The 18118-nt window shown below is 50.4% G+C and overlaps 1 long non-coding RNA gene across 1 annotated transcript; it reads right to left on the reverse strand.

The window, feature by feature from the left end:
* Positions 3160–9736, reverse strand: LOC110260962. The gene is made up of 3 exons (XR_002344612.1): positions 6678–9736; positions 4670–4905; positions 3160–3631 (listed from the first exon to the last, which is right to left on the reverse strand). It is a non-coding gene; the product is annotated as an uncharacterized LOC110260962 (long non-coding RNA).

An 18118-nucleotide genomic window follows, 5' to 3' on the forward strand; every position in this document is an offset into this window, starting at 1 on the left:
GTCCATGCTGTTATGCCTCGCTGGCCGGAAGAGGGCTGTGGTTCCCAGAGTCTGACAGCATTCACTGCCTCACAGGCATCCCCCAGCCCAGAACTCAGTTTGCCTCAGGTCAAGTCGGAAAGGCTGGAATGAGGTCCATTTCCATGAAGTCCAAAGGCAACAGATGGTGCAAGCGTAGCTGAAACCACACCCCGAAGCAGAGAGGCGGGCCTTTGCTTGGAAGGAAGACAGTCCTAGCAAGCAGCTCCATTCCTGCTGCCCCTTCTCCCCTCCCTGGTACATGCCCGGTGGCACCAGCAACCATCCCAGGGCTGCAGCTTTGGCGGGACCTGCCACTCCAAGACTTGACCCTGTGCATTCAGGTTGGGAACTTGGGTGCAGATTTTACATTATGTCCTCCTGCCACAGGCTCCAAGATCACCTTTGCTTTCAACCCAGTCATTCATGACTCTATGCTTGATTTTGACATGCGGCTTCTTTTCCCTCTAAGGATCCCCCCGACCCCCGCCACCGCCATCTTTTGGGTAAATAGCCAGTATATTCTAGGCGCTCTAATAAACTGCAACTTCAGATGGAAGGTTACTCTTGCTGGAGGCAAGTGATTAAACATTTTAATAGCACAGCAAACTTATCAACAGATTCATGAAAAAAAAAAAAAGGAAGTGATTTTTATTCTCTCAGTGTGTGTTTCAGAGTATTTTACGACCAGGGTCAAATGTCTGTCAAAGATTGTCGAAGCCCAAATTTGACTCTGAACAGCCTCAAAAAGGTCCTGCCATGCACACTGCATCGCGCCCCATAAACAGCCCAGGATTTTGCCAGTACATGTCTAACTATCCAGGTCGATGTCACCATGGCGCCTAAAAGGTTTTTTATATAGATATTAAATATATCCATATCATCACTTCCGCGAGAGCATGAGCTGTGCTTTTTCCTCTGGGGTCTTCTGAGCTATTTGCTGCTGACATACACTATTAAAAATAAACCCACCCTGAGGAACTAGTCATTTTATACGGTATTAGGACTAATGCTATCATTTAAATAGCTCCGGAGATTTGCCAAATACAGAGGCCCCAGATAATGATGGAAACATGATCGTGTGAGATAATCTTCGGTGCGGAAATGACTTTCATCATCTGTAATACGGCGTTTAGATGTTTATTTAAGACGTATGCTATTGAACATGTATCGATGCCTTCACCAGCATAAAGGACATCGATGCCACAGTTAGACTGAGGATCAGATTCACTTCCGGGGCTTGAGACCGGACCGGGTCTGAAATTTGCCCGGCATCCGCATGGTGATGAGGGAGGAAGCGCAGAGCGGAAGGTAGAAGACCTGCTTCGATTTCCCTACCTTCCTCGCAGGAATCTGCAGGCACGGTCAAGTACAAGTTTAAGAAATCGGCTCCAGGACCTTAGAAAGGAGGTACTCTTTGGATCCCCACTTTACAGAGGAGGCAAACTGGGGCTCTGCAAGTTTTCTTATGCTGAAGTTCAAACAGGGTTTGAATCGCTGCTAGGAAATGGCAGAACCAGATTTGGGTGTGATTCTGACTTCAGAGTCCACCAGCCCTGTGCAGTGTCTTCCTCGCCATTGGTAGAGGGACCAGGACTCTGACAGCCCTCGCTACTCTGTCCATAGGGCAGAGAAATAAATCTATAATGTGATTCAACATTGACTCATCCATTGATTTAGGCAACTGATAAATATTTCTTGAGCATCTCCGATGCACTAGGCACTGTGCGAAGCACAGAGCATACAAAAATGAGAAAGGTCCCAATCCCAGCCTAAAAGTCAGATGTCCATATGCAGAGCATCATAATTTGGCAGAAGCTGGCTGCCCACATTGAATGCCTGCACAGCTTCATTAAAATCAGTGCCCATGGAGTTCTTGTGGTGCCTCAGTGGGTTACAAACCCAATCAGTATCCACGAGGATGTGGGCTCACTCAGTGGGTTAAGGATCCGGCGATGCCATGAGCTGTGCTGTAGGTTGCAGATGAGGCGAGGAGGCCAAGTTGCTGTGGCTGTGATGCAGGCCGGCAGCGGCAGCTCCGACTGGACTTCTAGCTTGGGAACTTCCGTATGCCGCAGGTGCAGCCCTAAAAGGCAAACAAACAAACAAACAAAAAACCCCACAGTGCCCATGTTGCCTGCCTCGAGTTTTGAGTGATTTTCACAGGCTAGATGGGAGCAAGGTTCTCTTGAACCCATCTCCAACCTGTGAGGTCGGGCCCAGGGCTCCCTAGAGATGCAGACGCTGTAACTCCATATACCCAACTAGATTCCGCGGTTTACGGTGATACACCACGACCTCTATTCACTGTCTCTTTGACCTTCCTAACAGCCCAGGAAAATAGACACCTTTAGGCCACTTTACAGATGCGGAAACTGAGGCTCAGGCAGTGAAGGGCATAAATGGAGGGTGTAATGGAGCAAGGACCTGGGCCTGACCCTTGACTCTCTTCCGCCTGCCATGAACCCGTTACAGAGAAACACATCATCTGAGAGCGTGCAGCTTGCCAGGCCCTTTCCGTCCCTGGGGTTGTGTCCATGTTAGGGTGAGGAACCCAGGGCACAGGGAGATAAGCCACTCGCCCAAGCTCACCACACCAGGAAGAAGCAAACACACAACTCAACTCAAACCTGAACATTCTTGCCTCCTGACCCCAGGCCCTCCCAATGGAGTAGCTGCCTTCGAAAAAGGCAATTCGGTCCCCATCATCATTTGCCAGGTCCTCTTTGGTCACAATGTTGCTACTGTGGGGACAGAAGTCTTATTAAAGGATCTCTCCTGTCCTTCTTTCCCGAGTTTGCCTCTGAGATGCTAAGATTCCTGCATCCTCATCAGATCCGGAGCTACTGAAGGAGACTTTTCAGGAAAATATGAATAACTATTTTTATATGAAAACAAAACCCAATTACATACATGAGGGGTCCAGCAGAGGGGAGGAAAGGAAAGGGGATGAAGAGAGGGCACCAGGAGTCGTGGCTCAGTGGTTAATGAACCCGACTAGCTTCCATGAGGACAAAGGTTTGATCCCTGGCCTCCCTCAGTGGGTTAAGGATCTGGTGTTGCCATGAGCTGTGGTGTAGGTTGCAGACTCAGCTCAGATCCCATGTTGCTGTGGCTGTGGTGTAGGCCAGGGGCTACAGCTCCGATTCAGTCCCTAGCCTGGTAATCTCCATATGCTGCAGGTGTGGCCCTAAAAAGACAAAAAACAAAAAACAAACAAACCAAAAAAAAAGAGAAAGAGAGAGAGAGAGAGGGCACGAGAGCTGGTTCTGCAGAAGGCAAGGTGGGGAAGGGGTAGTGATGGGGTCGGCTTTGGTTCAGCTGCACAGCTGGTCTGATGGGATTTGGCAAACAGGAGCCCTATCTCATTGCGAGTCATTTTTACCTGCTGCATTTGCATATACATATGATATCCGTTATCCTAATTATATCTATTTTCCCAGGTACAGACAGACATACCCCAGAGCTGGGGTGCCCATTAGCAGATCACACGGGCCTCTGCAGCTGTGTTTTGATCAGCAGAAAAGGTTCTTTGGCATCGGAGAACTGAAATCACCTTTTTGGGTATGACAAGCGCAGCCGAGCGTCTCGCAAGTGAAAATCAGAGGTTTCTCTAAGGAAGGAGTGAGAACGACCACAAAGAATTAAAAGGAGAATAACCTTTAATGGTTTTAGCTGTGAAAGCTCAGTCACGCTTAAGGCCTGCCATCCATCAGGCAGTGTGGCCCTAGAGCTCTCTGCACGATGACATTTGCCCACATCCCAGCTTCCGGGAGGTGGGGGAAGGCAGTGGGGGCAGCGAGTTGGGGGGGGGGAATGCAGGCGGGGCCCAACCCACCATTTTTCCAGGCTGGGCTCCAGTCGGGAGGTGTAGAGGCCGAGGAGGGCTGGAGGAGGAGGGATCAGCCACCAGCCTCCCAGGGCCGGCAAAGGATATGCAAATCAGTATGCAAATCGCCAAAGCCCTCCTTTAGACCCTGAGGCTCAGGACTCTTTCTAGGAGCCATGCAGGTATTTTCAGGTTTGTTCGCTCTCACCAGGGACTTCCAGCCCCACACTCCTGGCAGCTTCCTTGGGAGGGCGGTGGGTAAGGTTACAAATATGGCTTATGGGTCAGTACCTTAGAGGTTAGGGCTGTGGATCTTTGGGAGTTCCCGTTGTGGCTCAGAGAGTTAAGAACCCACACCATGTCTGTGAGGATGCAGGTGCAATCCCTGGCCTCCCTCAGTGGGCTAAGGATTTGGTGTTGCCACAAACTGTGGTATAGGTTGCAGCTGTGGCTCGGGTTCGATCCCTGGCCCGGGAATTTCCATATGCTGCTGGTGCTGCCAAAACGGAGAAAAAAAAATTAGCAAAGGCTGTGACTCCTTTATAGCAAGTGGCATGTTCGTAAGTCGCCTCCTAGTTGTCCCTTGACAGTGCTACAAGGGAGTTTATACGGGTTTTGTGACCCCAGTGGTATTGAGGCTGAAGACACGATGGGCTTTCCTAAGAGCCAGGCTGTGAACCCTGCCTTGAACCCAAGTGCCCTAACTTGAGGCTGGTGCTCTTCCTTCCACATTTCCCTGATGAAAATATTACCCACCAGAATGGCGGAGGGCTGGCAAGCCAAGGAACCTCAGACAGGGGATGCGCCACGTCTTTTTCTCACCTTCCAAAACAGTGACAAGGATTCTCACTGGGAAGCGCCAGGTCCGAGAGGCGAGCGGGGCTTTATGGATTCCAAATACTGCTCTGGTGATTATGATGTCTTCCCAGATATGTCTGGTGGAGAGTCAATCATTAATTTCTTCTTTTCCTCAACAAGTATGTATCGAGGACCCACTATATGCCAGGCATTGTTGGATGAAGCTTCGGTCAACTGGAGGCAGACAAGTGTCGAGGGTGCTGAGGGCAATGACGAAAGAACAGCCCCGTTGGGACAGTGTCTCTGAGGGGAAGGGCATCGGAGCCAAGAACCCTCATGGGGCTTGAACCAGCTCTGCGAGTGCGGAGAAGGAAGGCTTCCAGCAGGAGTGTCTAACACAGAGGGCTGGAGTCGAGAAGGGGAAAGGACGTGGGTCTGGTTGGGGTTTTCAAGAGCAGAGGGTGGGGATGGTTTTGGAAAGGGGAGAAGGAAGAAAGCCTGGGGGCAGCCTCCGAGGTTTTCTAAAGTCGAAAGGTAATGTTAAGTCCCCAAGGCGTGGGCCCCAAATAACACTTTTTTAAAAATGAAATAGACAAGTATATGATATTGTTTTTCTCCAGCTTTAGCATGCCTCAGAAACACTTGGAAAGGCTTAATAAAGCAGCCAGAACTTCTGGAGGGTGTTCTGAGAACGGAGGGTGGAGCCTGAGAATTTGCATTGCTAACAAGTTCCCAGGTGCTGTTGCTGCTGCTGATTCAGGACCACATCTTGGGAACCATTGTGTTAGGAATGAATCACATGGAGTTCCGCTGTCGTCACAGCAGAAATGAATCCGACTAGGAACCATGAGGTTGCAGTGGGTTAAGGATCTGACGTTGCTGTGAGCTGTGGTGTAGGTCGAAGATGCGGATCAGATCTGGCATTGCTGTGGCTGTGATTTAGGCTGCAGCTCCGATTAGACCCCTAGCCTGGGAATCTCCATGTGCCACAGGTGTGGCCCTAAAAAGACAAAAGACAAAAAAAAAAAAAAAAAAAAATACATCACAGGAGTTCTGATGATGGGTCAGTGGTAACGAACCCAACTAGTATCCGTGAGGATGCAGGGTCGATCCTTGGCTCAGGAGAATAAGGATCTGGCATTGCTGTGGCTGTGGCTGTGTGAAGCAGCTAGAGCTCCAATTTGACCCTTAGCCTTGGAACTTCTGAGGGTGCAGCCCCCCCCAAAAAAAGAGGCACACATCACATACATTAAGGGCAAGCTTTTGGTGTTTGAAGCTCTTGTTTCAGTATTATCCATGTTCATTTGCACTAGATCCTGATGTAAAATGTATTTTTTCAGAGCAGGTCATGTTCAGAAAAGTTTGAAAGCCCCTGAATTAAAGATTAAGGATCTTTCTCTAGAAGAGAAAGGGTCATTCTTTCATGCTGCAAAGGTGCTGCCGGAAATCTTGTGACGAGTGAACCAGCAAATATATGAATGCAAATAAAGAAAATCTAGCTGAAATAGGAAAGAAGATTCTCCTGTTTATAGGCTGACCTTGGCCTGAGTTCATCCCAATGAACCTTCGGAAATATTGCGTCGCCCTTGGTATAGAGCCAGGATCACCCTACCCCTGGGCTCCCTGGCTCCTGCCTCCTGTGCTCGGCAGCCCTCTGGCCACATGAACCTGCTCTCCTCTCCTAGAGCCATCTCCACAGTGCTGCCATTCTCTGGAAAACCCAACAGCATTTAGTCCTTAAGATGCAAACCCACCCGGAGTTCCCGTGGTATCTCAGTGGGTTAAGACCCCAACGAGTATCCATGAGGATGTGGTTCAATCAATCCCTGGCCTCGCTCAGTGGATTAAGGATCCAGCATTGAAACAAGCTGTGATGTAGGTCTCGGATGTGGCTCGGATCTGGCATTGCCATGGCTGTGGTGTAGGCCGGCAGCTGCAGCTCTGATTCCACTCCTGACCCGAGAACTTCCATATGCTGCAGGTGTGGTTACAAAAAGGAAAAAAAAAAAAAAAAAGATGCAAAACCACTCACCTGTGCTGTCCCATAGCTTGGAAGTTTTTTCACATACACACGTTGAATGGTTTCCTCTGCACTGCAGCCCTGCGTCTCCTGTGAGCTGCACTGGCTCCAGATCCTCATGGGAGATTGAAGGTAAGTCCCAACTTCTCGCTCCAGGGTCAGTTATGATATCAATTATAAAACAGTGTTTAATCCCCACCGAGGAACAGATTGTCCTGGTGAGGAAGTGAAGGGCTTCTCCCTGAAAGCTCAACAGAAAGGCAGCAGGCGCTGGAATCGATATGTTTCAGCTGGCTCAGCCTGCTATGAAAAAGTACCTCGATCAGGTGGCTTCTAAACTACAGAAATGTATTTCTCACAGTTCTGAAGGCTGGAAGCTTGAGATGCAGAGGGCAAGCATGGTTGGGCGAGGGTCCCCTTCCAGCGTGCCAACCATGGTCTTCTCATCGTGTCCTCCACACGGTGGAAAGAGGGTCCCTTTGATTTGGGCACCGATCCCATTCATAAGGGCTCCATCTTTATGACCTAATTACTCTCCCAAGATGCCACCTCTAATACTGTCACATTGGGAGTTAGGATTTCAAGGTATGAATCTGGAGGGAGGGGACACATCAATCCATGGCATGTGCGAACTCAGGAGTCTGGAAACTTGCACTGATTCATTCAGCATCTCCCCTGAGCATCTACCTCTCACCGTGGTAAACATGAAAACACGGATCTCATCCTCCTACTGCTCACAATGGGTGTATCTTCCAGAAACTTCTCCAACTTGCTGAAGAACTCAGGCCAACCACCATCCTTCTTAGGAACTGGGCACTTCCTGTAGGGCACAGTAGGGAGCATGCGATGTTAGAGCTAGAAGGTACTGCAGTGGTAACTGAATCCCATGTCCTCTTGCTATAAAGAAGACCTTGGGTCACAGCAAAGGGAGAAGACTTGCCCAGGGGCACATGGTGTGTTGCTGGGAGAAATGGCTGGGAGGCTGGTTGAAACCTCAGAGGCTTGCCTCCCACCTGCTTTCAGACACTCCTGCCCAGGGCTCCTCCTAAGCCCATCCTCCCCTCCTGGTCTCTTAGTGTCTGTTGTGAAAATGAATGAGATTGTCTACTTAGAAATACACAAAGGGCCTGAAAGGCGTGCAGGACACCAAACAGGTGCTGACTTCTTGGGACAGCTCGGATTTCATTGTTCTCATTTAGATTGTGCTCTAGGGAGTATCCTAAGTGGTCAGAGCCCCGGCCAGGGACAGAAGTACCAGGGGGAGTTGGAGTCCCACCTTTCTGCTTCTCATTGACTTCCCTCCTCCCCATCTGCAGACCCCTCTCCACACAGCTCAGTGGTACCACATCTGGGATGACTTTCCCAGTCCTCCAGTTGGAAAGAGCCAAGCTCTTCCCTCTTCAAAGCAGCCAGCTCTTTGGCACTCCCCTCATTCTGAACGGAGGAAAGTTTATTCCATCACTTACCTGCCACATCCATGCAGTGTCAGAAGAACTAGGGTCCGGAGCCTGGTGGAGGTCTAGACACAGCCTAGATAACGCAAGAAGCCCATGCCTAGGTAACTGGTACACAGTGAGTGTAACAGCTGAGGTCCTTGGGAGCCCTGTTGAGTTCTGTCCGTATCTGTCTCACTGACCAGTCTGGAGTCTCTTGAGGGCAGGGACTGGACCATGTTCCTGTATCCAACTCTGTTAACCACCATCTCCTGAAAGATCTAGCAGTATCCTCAGAGAATCCTCAGGAGGAAAGGGTGAGGTCACAGAGACAAGTCTCCCTGGAAAACGCTGGGCAGAGTCAAGTCCGTGGAATCACAAGGAGAATGCCCTTCTCCTCGCCTGTCACCCCTCATTCCCTCATGGGCACGAGATGATTATGACAGAGTCTCTGGGATTGTCCTCCCATCTCTCCCACCTTTTACATGGTCATCGAGGGAGTCACTCCGCAAGTCCAAGGTGAGTCCTGACCACAGGCGGCAGGCCTGGGGACGGGCACTTGAGCCTCGTGGAGCCCATTCTAGACCCTCCAAGGATCCTTGAAATTAAAACTGCGAAAGAATATCCAACATTGGGGCGGGGGAAGGATTGTTCTCGGCAGCCCCACTCCCTTCCATAACGGGGTCAGAGATGGAAGAAGTCGGTCTGCAGGTGGATAAGATGGAGCAGGGGCTCCGTGAGAAGCACAGTGAGAGAGGGGGCATTCTGATGCCATTTGAGCCCCTCATTTCACTGCTTCCCGAGGCCTTGTTGCATCTTTTTCAAGATATTCCAGTATCTATTTAGGTCCCCTCTTCTGTAAACTGTTTCAATGTGAGCTTCTGTTGCTGGCAACCCACAGCATCCTGACAAACAGTGCTCTGGGAAGCCTGTCCACTCGGAAAAAGTCATGCTTTGGTGAGATTTTTTTCTGCCCTGTCCTCATCCTACCCCAAACCAAGAGTAACTCTGTCAGAAGGAGACAAGCTGTGTTTAAAAACAACACTGAAAAGTAAAATGAACCTCTACATGTAATGGAACGTGGTTAGCAAAGTTCCAGGGCTGAGTGTCTATAAGAGATGAGTTTGGGCCAGCGATTGGCCAGATTCTAAGTCCCAGCTGGAAACAACAAGGAACAAATAATGTCTTCATTCTGTCTATACTGCAGTTATGAAATAAAAACATTTATTAGCTAGAGAAAGAGAGAGAGACTGGATCACAAGTATCAGTAGTGGAGAATATATGGACTGGCCTGAATCCTTGTTATAAGTAAAAGGTGATTTACACTCACACACGTTTATGGGTATTTAAGTGCGTTACCATTCCCATAGTGGATCATGGTCAATGCCCCGATACTTGAACCTCCTCTCTGTCATCCTGGAAAGGCCATGAAGGCTTTGGCTTGACACCCAGCTTCGATGACAGGTCTGAGGTTAATCATATCCAGCCTGCATTTTAGGAGTGGCCACATAACCCAATTCTGGTCAGTGAGATTGAAGGAGAGATTTACTGGCGGCTTCGGAGAACATTCTTTTTATTTTATCTTATTTTTGTCTTTTTTTCTAGGGCTGCACTCTCGGCATAAGGAAGTTCCCAGGCTAGAAGTCGAGTTGGAGCTACAGCTGCTGGCCTACACCCTAGCCACACCAACGTGGGACCCGAGCCACGTCTGCAACCTACACCACAGCTCTCGGCAATGCCAGATCCTTAACCCACTGAGCAAAGCCAGGGACTGAATCCGCATCCTCATGGATCCTGGTCAGATTTGTTACTGCTGAGCCATAATGGGAACTCCTCTTTCATCCATTTTAGAGAGAGAGAGGAGGAAAGTCTACCCCCTCTTTCCCTGATGGGACATGAACAAGGAAGCAAGAGGCCCAATGCTTGCGACTGCCAGTTTGCAGCCACATGGATGAGGCTGGAACGGGCCCCTGATGTCATGGCTGAGGCCCTGGATTCACCAGCACAGGATCTGGAGGCTAATAAGTTTCCCCACTGTTAGATCAGTCTGAGACAGGTATAGTGTCACCGTTAGCTGGGTTCATCGTAGGGGAGGCAGCTCCCTGCTGAAAGGAAGCTCTTCCTGGTTAAGAGCTCAGCATCGGGACTCTGAGAGTTCGGAGTGCAAATCCCTGCTCTGCCACATGGTAAGTGTGAGATCTGGCAATCTACCCAATCCTTCAGAGCATTCTGTACATTGACGCCATTAATGTGATTTGCCAATTTGGGGCTATCTAGAATCCAGCGCCCCCAGAGAGTCAACTCCTTTGGGGGAATCCCCAGTGGGGTGTAGTATTGATGAAAAATAGAGCCAGTCTGGTATCCGTTATGCTTAACAGACAAGATTTTTTTTTTTCTTTCCTGCCCTGTCCCAGCCACATGGCAAGTCTCGATGCCAAACTCAACCAATCCAGATTGAGTGACTAGGGCCTGGAGAAGACCGGAAGGTTATGATCAAAGCCACACAGGTGGCACCTGGACCAGTTCTCCCCTGCCGCCCAGCTTTCTGGGCTTCACTGGTCCCAGCGCCTTTCCACAGCCTTGAATTCCAGCCTTCTGACAGTGACCATGAGGCCAACTATCCTGAGCTACAACAGTTATCACTGATATTGGTAGCCCCCGATACCCTTCTGATAAACTCCCTCCTGCTGGAAGAGCAAGTCAGCCTGGGTTGCTCGCAGCCAAGAAGGCTGCCAGATAGAAAGGGCCTCCTTTGTAAGGCTGTTGTGAAGCTGAACTGAAATTGCCCTTGTAAAGCATCGCCCTGAATGCCTGGCTCAGTACGTGTCAGCTCTTGAGATTATTACAGACTCAGATGGCCCCCGGGAAGGGATGATCTGAGTTAAACACAAGGTTTTAATTGACCAGAAAAGGGTACACAGAATCCTAGTTGCCGAATTGGCAACTCTCCCCTCGGCACTCAGATTCTGGCTGCTTGGGGTCCCCTGTCTGCCATATTCACCAGGAATTGGTGACACTTGAGGCATGTGAGGGAAGGAAGGCACAGATTCTCCCCCAGCCACACCAAACGAACAAGAAAGCTGAGTGATGATGTGGGCAGCCAATTCTCCCTCTTAACCGCGGTGCACCAACCCTCCCGGGAGAATTGCTGTGCAACCTGGGGACACGCAGCCAGTGGGCAGCACGAGGAAGACAGGGCAGTGAAGAGACGAGGGCTCGAGGGCACAAGTCCAAGACCAGCTCTGGAGTTCAAACACATGCCCTGTCCCTGCTCGGCCTGGCCACTTTCCCTCCAAGCACGCTTTGAAGCGGTTGAACCTGCTTTTTACCTGACAGGTAAGAGTTGGAGCAGTAGAGCCTGTGACTGTCCATTGTCAATGGGTACTTTTGAGACACCAAGGAATCACTGCCATCAGCACCACCATCAATAGCAGCATCCTTTTCTTCTTCCCTACATGGATTGAGCTGTTCTTAAATCCCAGGGATGGGCTACACATTTTCTGCCCATTCATTCCTTTAATCCTTACAACCTTCTTATGAAGCCAGGTGCAATTATTGCTATTAACAAACTGATGCTCCGAGAACGCAGGTGACTTGCCCAAGGTCATAGAACTAACAAGTGATGGAGCCTTGATTAACTGCTATGATTAACCACATCCTTAACCACTCAGCTATACCTCAGTTAGTGGTTCGGGCGGGGATGTCCCTCTCCCCACACCTCACACATTCTGGCTCTAATTCCTACCTGCCTATCCTCAACTGATCCTTCTGTGCAGCCTTAACAGCCCCAAGACAGAACTTTTACGAACGTGCCTTTGTGCTTTTTTGGGTTTCATTTTTGTTTTTGTTTTTTTAGGGCTGCCCCCATGGCATATGGAAATTTCCAGGCTAGGAGTCAAATTGGAGCTACAGCTGCCAGCCTATGCCACAGCCACAGCAATGCAGGATCCAAGCTGCATCTGCAACCTACATCATAGCTCACCACCATGCTGGATCCTTGAGTGCTTTCTTTCTAAGAAGTAAGGCCAGATCCAAGCAGCATCTGCAACCTACACTGCAGCTTGCAGCAATGCAGGATCCTTAAGCCCCTGAGGGAGGCCAGGGATTGAACCCGCCTCCTTGCAGACGTGATGTCAGGTTCTTAACCCACTGCGCCACAAGGGGAACTCCCATGTTTTTCATTTGGAAGATGGGTTTTACGCTCTGGTTGGAGCTAGTGGTGGATCCCATCTCTTCTACATTATAAACTCTCATGTACATACCATAAACACGGCGCCTCAGTGCTTATGGTGATATATTGATCTTGGCCATTTAATTGCATGCACATGCAGAAGAGGGCTGGGTGGGTACATACTCCCTTCTGTGAGTTTGGGCTGCAGGCTTTGGGTTTGAAAATCTCCCCAGGCACACAAGCACCAGAGGTGCTAAGGGAAAGCATTATTTATGAATGGGATTCTCAGGCGTTCTGCCCCAGATTAATTGCTTTCAATCCTAATTTAACAGAGGTCCAATGTGTCAATGATGGCAAAATGAATCACAGCCTCTTCGATGAGGAAAAAAAAATCAGAAGAGGCATGCATCTTTCTGAAAGGCTATTGTGCTGGCAGGTCCGGGGTGTCCCTGCTGGGGGACAGAATGGTGATCCGGAGGGGAGCAGAGCCTTGAGGACTATCTTGCTACCTACTGGGGGAGGGGGTGCCCTCAGCCACCAAGACCACAACACTGGGGCTGTGCGGCGGCAGCTCCTGACTTTTTACTCCTCCTCCCTCAGTCCCAGGAGGCAGGAGCACGGCAGATCAATAAGATGCGTTGACGGAGGTGCCTGCAGCATGGCCATTTCTCAGGCCAGACACAGATGGCACCATCGCCAGCAGCGACACGATGGAGGCTGGTCCCATGGCGGGTCTGTCTATCCTCCCTGATAACTGACACAGCGCCCCTGCCCCTGATTCTGCACAAACTCGCATCAAAGAAGCCATTTCCAGGAGGTATCATGTCTCCATGTCTCCAGCCGGTCACCTGGCCTCCCACTTGCCAATGGACATGCCCTTCTGCTGTTCAACTGCTTTGCCCAGGCTCCCCAGCGCTGACCTGGGCCAGGGCCAAGGACCCCTCCCCCATTTTATTCCTGTAGTTAGTAGCGGGTTGAGAGAGCAGATCTCCCAGGAACGCCTGATGGAGGGTGGGTGGTGGCTCCTGGTGGTGGGGGGATGGGGTGCAGGGTTGCAGAGCCCCTGCATCCCAAATGCAGTTCTCCCGGGGAGGCCACGCCGCATCCTGCCGACCTCCTCACTTTTTGGAGATGGCAAGACCTTCTGCCACCAAACTAGTTGCCTGGCATGATTTTTTCTCCCTCCTTCTGTCTTTATTTTTTTATTATTTTTAATTTTTTTTTTTTTTTTGGTCATTTTAGGGCCTTACCCACAGCATATGGAAGTTCCCAGGCTAGGGGTCCAATCAGAGCTGCAGCTGCCGGCCTACACCACAGCCACAGCAATGCTGGATCCTTAACCCACTGAGCGGGGCCAGGGATTGAATCTGCGTCGTCACGGATGCTAGTCTGATTCGTTTCTGCTGAGCCACCATGGGAACGCCCCTCCTTCTGTCTTTAAAAAAAAAAAAAAAAAAAGTGTATGGTGCAGCCAAGAGGAGGCTAAGCGTTCTGCCTCCTTACTCCGGGTAGACCCTGAGCCGACCCAGAGCAAAGGAGGAAGCAGACGAGAGCTCTGGGGCCTGGAACAGACAACACAGGCATAGAGCCAGTGGGCCCTCTTCTCCCTTCCTCTACCCATGCTGAACAGCCAACACAACCGCCCTGCCCACGACCCCTCATCATAAAGGGCAGTTGGCTAGGGTGTGGGAACGGTGGGGAAGCTCTCCCAGCCTAGATTTGAACCCACAGCATTAGAGATGCTCTCAGTCTTAAAAGTTGGGAAAATAGCATAAGGAGATTATTCCAAAGTCAGCTTAGAGAACTGTAGATAATTCACAGGTGGAACTGGGGAAAGAATTCTGGAAAAACAAATCCAGAAGTTCTCAGCGTAAGCCCTATGGCATTTCTCTCTCTCTCTCCCTTTCCCTTTCTTTCTTTCCTTCCTTCCTTGCTCTGTCCCTTTTAGGGCGTCGCCTGCTGCATGAGGAAGTTCCGAGATCAGAGGTAGAATCAGAGCTGCAGCTGCTGGCCTACACCACAGCCACAGCAACACCAGATTTGAGCCACATCTGCTAATGTTGCAGCTGGTGACCACACCAGATCCTTAACCCACTGAGCAAGGCCAGGGATGGAACCTGCAACCTCACGGACACTATGTTGGGTTCTTAAACCTCTGAGCCACAGTGGGAACTCCTGCACCATGGCATTTTAGGTCCCGTAACTATTAGCTGTGGCGGGATGTCCACTGCACTGTAGGATGTTTGGCATCATCTGTGGTCTCTCACTAGCAGCCGGTAGCAAACCCCACCCTCCCAAATCATGACAACCCAAAATGGCTCCAGACACTGTCCCATGTCCCTAGGGGTGGAAACCGCGCCCAGGGGAAAACCACTGCTCTGAGCAAAGGTGCAGAGGTAAGAAAGGCCCAGTATGTCCAGGATCCAGAGAGAGACATTCCAGAGCCACACAATTAACGCCCACATCCTTGCGCTGCCAAGAGAACTAAAAGAGATGCAAAGATTTCATACAACAAGCCTCATCTGCAGCAGTAGCTACCTTTTCCGGAGTGCCTCTCACATGCCAAGGTTGCGCTGGGTGCTCAGCACACACCTCACATAACAAGTATTAGTGGTTATTAATGCTAGTGCCACGCACGGGTGACTCAGCGTAACGGGCAGCCAGAGGGATCACTATCACCAAATATGGCCAGTGTGGGATACCACCATGGCCAGGCTGCACTCACTGCTCCATGAGAAGAAAGAACAGATGCTTCCGACCCCTTCACAGGCCTGGTATCAGACTGGGTTTATTTCTGGAACCAGGATGAGCTAGAGAGCTGAGCCATGCTCCTATTGGCAGATCACTGGCCTAGGGGACCCCTCTCGCACCCCACCCCCATCCTGCATGACCTGCGCATTTGCTGATCACTTAGTTCCATCCTCACTACCATGATTCGCAGCATCTCCATCAGTCGGGAGCTTATTAGAAATTCGGAAGCCCAGGCCCCAGCCCTGACCTTCCCATTCAGAATCTGCATTCTGACAAGATCTACAGGACACTTCTGAATGCAACAAAAGTTGAGGCCCTGCTTTCTCATAAAGCACAACACCGCTAGCATCTGTCAGCATTTTAGAGTGTACACAGATGCACCGCGATAGCTTTCTCCCACTGGATTCATTCATTCAACAAAGACGTATTGATCGCCCACCATGTGCCCTGCCCTAGTGGAGCCGACAGCCTGGTGGCTGCTCACCACCCCCCAGACAGGTGATGACACAGATGAAGTCCCTCGGGTGACACAGGAGGGAAATGAAGCTCCATCAGCTCAAAGGACTTGGGGGAAAATCCTGCTGCTCCTCACCGGAGCAGGGGTTTTAACTGAGACATCCTTTTCGCGAACCATGGCTCGTTCTACTACGCCCATACTGCTTTTCAACTCCGATCCGTTTCTGCTGTCTTAACTACTGAATCACACGGAAGGCAGGATTGGGGGCTAGGAGGTCACTGACCACCAGCTTCAGCTCTGAACTCATCTAGGACCAGGGATGGTTTCATTCCCTGGGGTGGGTTGCTTTGCTTAAAGCAAGCCATCAGTTTCATCAGCTCCAAATCAGAGGTGTTCAAAGATCACCCATTTAAAAATATACAAAGCAGGAGTTCCTGTTGTGGCGCAGTGGTTAACGAATCCAACTAGGAACCATGAGGTTGCGGGTTTGGTCCCCGCCCTTGCTCAGTGGGTTAACGATCCGGCGTTGCCGTGAGCTGCGGTGTAGGTTGCAGACACGGCTCGGATCCCACATTGCTGTGGCTCTGGTGTAGGCCGATGGCTACAGCTCTGATTCGACCCCTAGCCTGGGAACCTCCATATGCCTTGGGAGCGGCCCAAGAAATAGCAAAAAGACAAAAAAAAAAAAACAAAGCAACCACAGCTCCTGAGGCTTTTTTTGTTTGTTTTTGTTTTTGTCTTTTTGCCTTTTCTAGGGCCGCTCTTGCAGCGTATGGAGGTTCCCAGGCTAGGGATCTAATCAGAGCTGTTGCCGCCGGCCTACACCAGAGCCACAGCAACGTGGAATCCGAGCCACATCTGCAATCTACACCACAGCTCATGGCAATGCTGGATCCTTAACACACTGAGCAAGGCCAGGGATCAAACCTGCAACCTCATGGTTCCTAGTCGGATTCATTAACCACTGAGCCACGATGGGAACTCCAACAGCTCCAGAGATTTTAATGAAACTGTCCCCTCAAATTCTATCATCCTGCCCTTTGAAATCAAGATGGAGACACAGATTAGGTTCCCGCCCCACGGTCCCTTCCTCACCCAGGCTTCCTACAACTTGAATATGTTTTTGTTGTCCTTAAATTCCATTTAGTTTGGTTTTGCTTTGTTTTCTCATAAAGATGTCACGAGACCTGCTTTCAGGTATCCAGCAGCTCCAAAGATCAGTGGTGCCAGAGAAATTCCTCAAGAGCCTCAGTTTTCTCACCTGTAAAATGGGGAAAATAGAAAACACTCCTGACAGTTCCTGGTGGCATTCATGGCGCTAACATGTGCCAGGCTGTGTGCTGGCATGTATGCAACAAACAGCACTCACCTTCTTCCCCTCTTTTTTCTGAGAACATTCCAGGGGGCTACTGAGGGCTGATGGTGCCTGATGAGTCTTCTCAGGGATCCCCTAGCTCTTCAGGTTGAGCTGCTAAGAGAGCAAAGGAGCCCCATTCACATGCAGAGGAGGGAGCCCAGCAAAAAGGTTGATACTGTTCTACATGCCCACAGGGGAGCTCACCACTGCCTTCAACAGTATTCTCTGGGCCTCCTGTGATGCTCAGGAAAATACAAAGACAGCGTGAAAGTCTCAGATGGTGATCGAGGCTCTGCGTCTGGAGGGACACTGGACATTCTTCTGGTTCTCCCAGCTCAGGGGCCGTCCCACCACAAAAGCCTGAGATCACGCTTGGAACAGAAGCGGAAAACACCACTCATCAATTTCCCCAGCCTCCCTTGCAGCTATGAAGCAGGCACCAAACACCCCGCCAAAGAATTTGACTCAGGAGCCAGGGGCCATAAGGAATCCAGTCTGCCGAGGACGGCCCAGGAGAGGGGGTGGTGCCCAGCTTCTGTGGGCTCAACATCGGGCCACTTTCAGTGGTAATAACGACATCTCCTAAGGAGCTCTTCTGGAGGTCAAATCCAGACAGGCTGTCTGATTCTCTTGATCTCTTAAAGAATCGGTGAGTTCCTATGTCACTTAGGAGGTTGCTTCTCTGTTGAAATGAAACGATGTCTCTTGCCGAGGCTAAGAACGCTGAGGGAAGCATCTCTTGGTTGACTTTCTGGTCTTAAGTGTAGCTGGTGGAGAGAAGCCAGTGCTTAGTGATGGAAAGATTTCCCCACCGCTGGCCCACCTCCACTACATCTGCATGAGTTCTTCTCCAGATGGGGTCCTTGGAAGGCGTGCACAGGAGTCCCTGTCCAGGTAACACTATGCCCTGATGAAAATGCTGATTCCTGGCCCTCGCTCCTCGGATACTGAATACTGAATCCAAATATATGGAGCTATGGTTCAGAAATTTGCATTTTTGGCAAGTCCCGCCCCGCAATCGCTTTGCTCTCTAAAGTGTGAGAACCATTGGTCGAAGGTGCCTCCTGACCTTTTTCCACAGAGACCTGCTGGAACATCTGCGTGGCTCAGTGTGATAAAAGGAAAAAGCTCCTTGTGACCAGAGGTAGACTGGCCCTTGGGACTCTGGCCACCACAAGTCCCATCCAGCTTCCCCGAGCACTAACAGCAACCAGCATTTCACATACTGCTACTGCCCTTGGGACCACACAAGCTGCAAGGATCTGAACTGCTCCAGAGCTACTC

This window comes from Sus scrofa, chromosome 6 (assembly GCF_000003025.6).
Source record: "Sus scrofa isolate TJ Tabasco breed Duroc chromosome 6, Sscrofa11.1, whole genome shotgun sequence".
Taxonomy (NCBI): Eukaryota; Metazoa; Chordata; class Mammalia; order Artiodactyla; family Suidae; genus Sus; species Sus scrofa.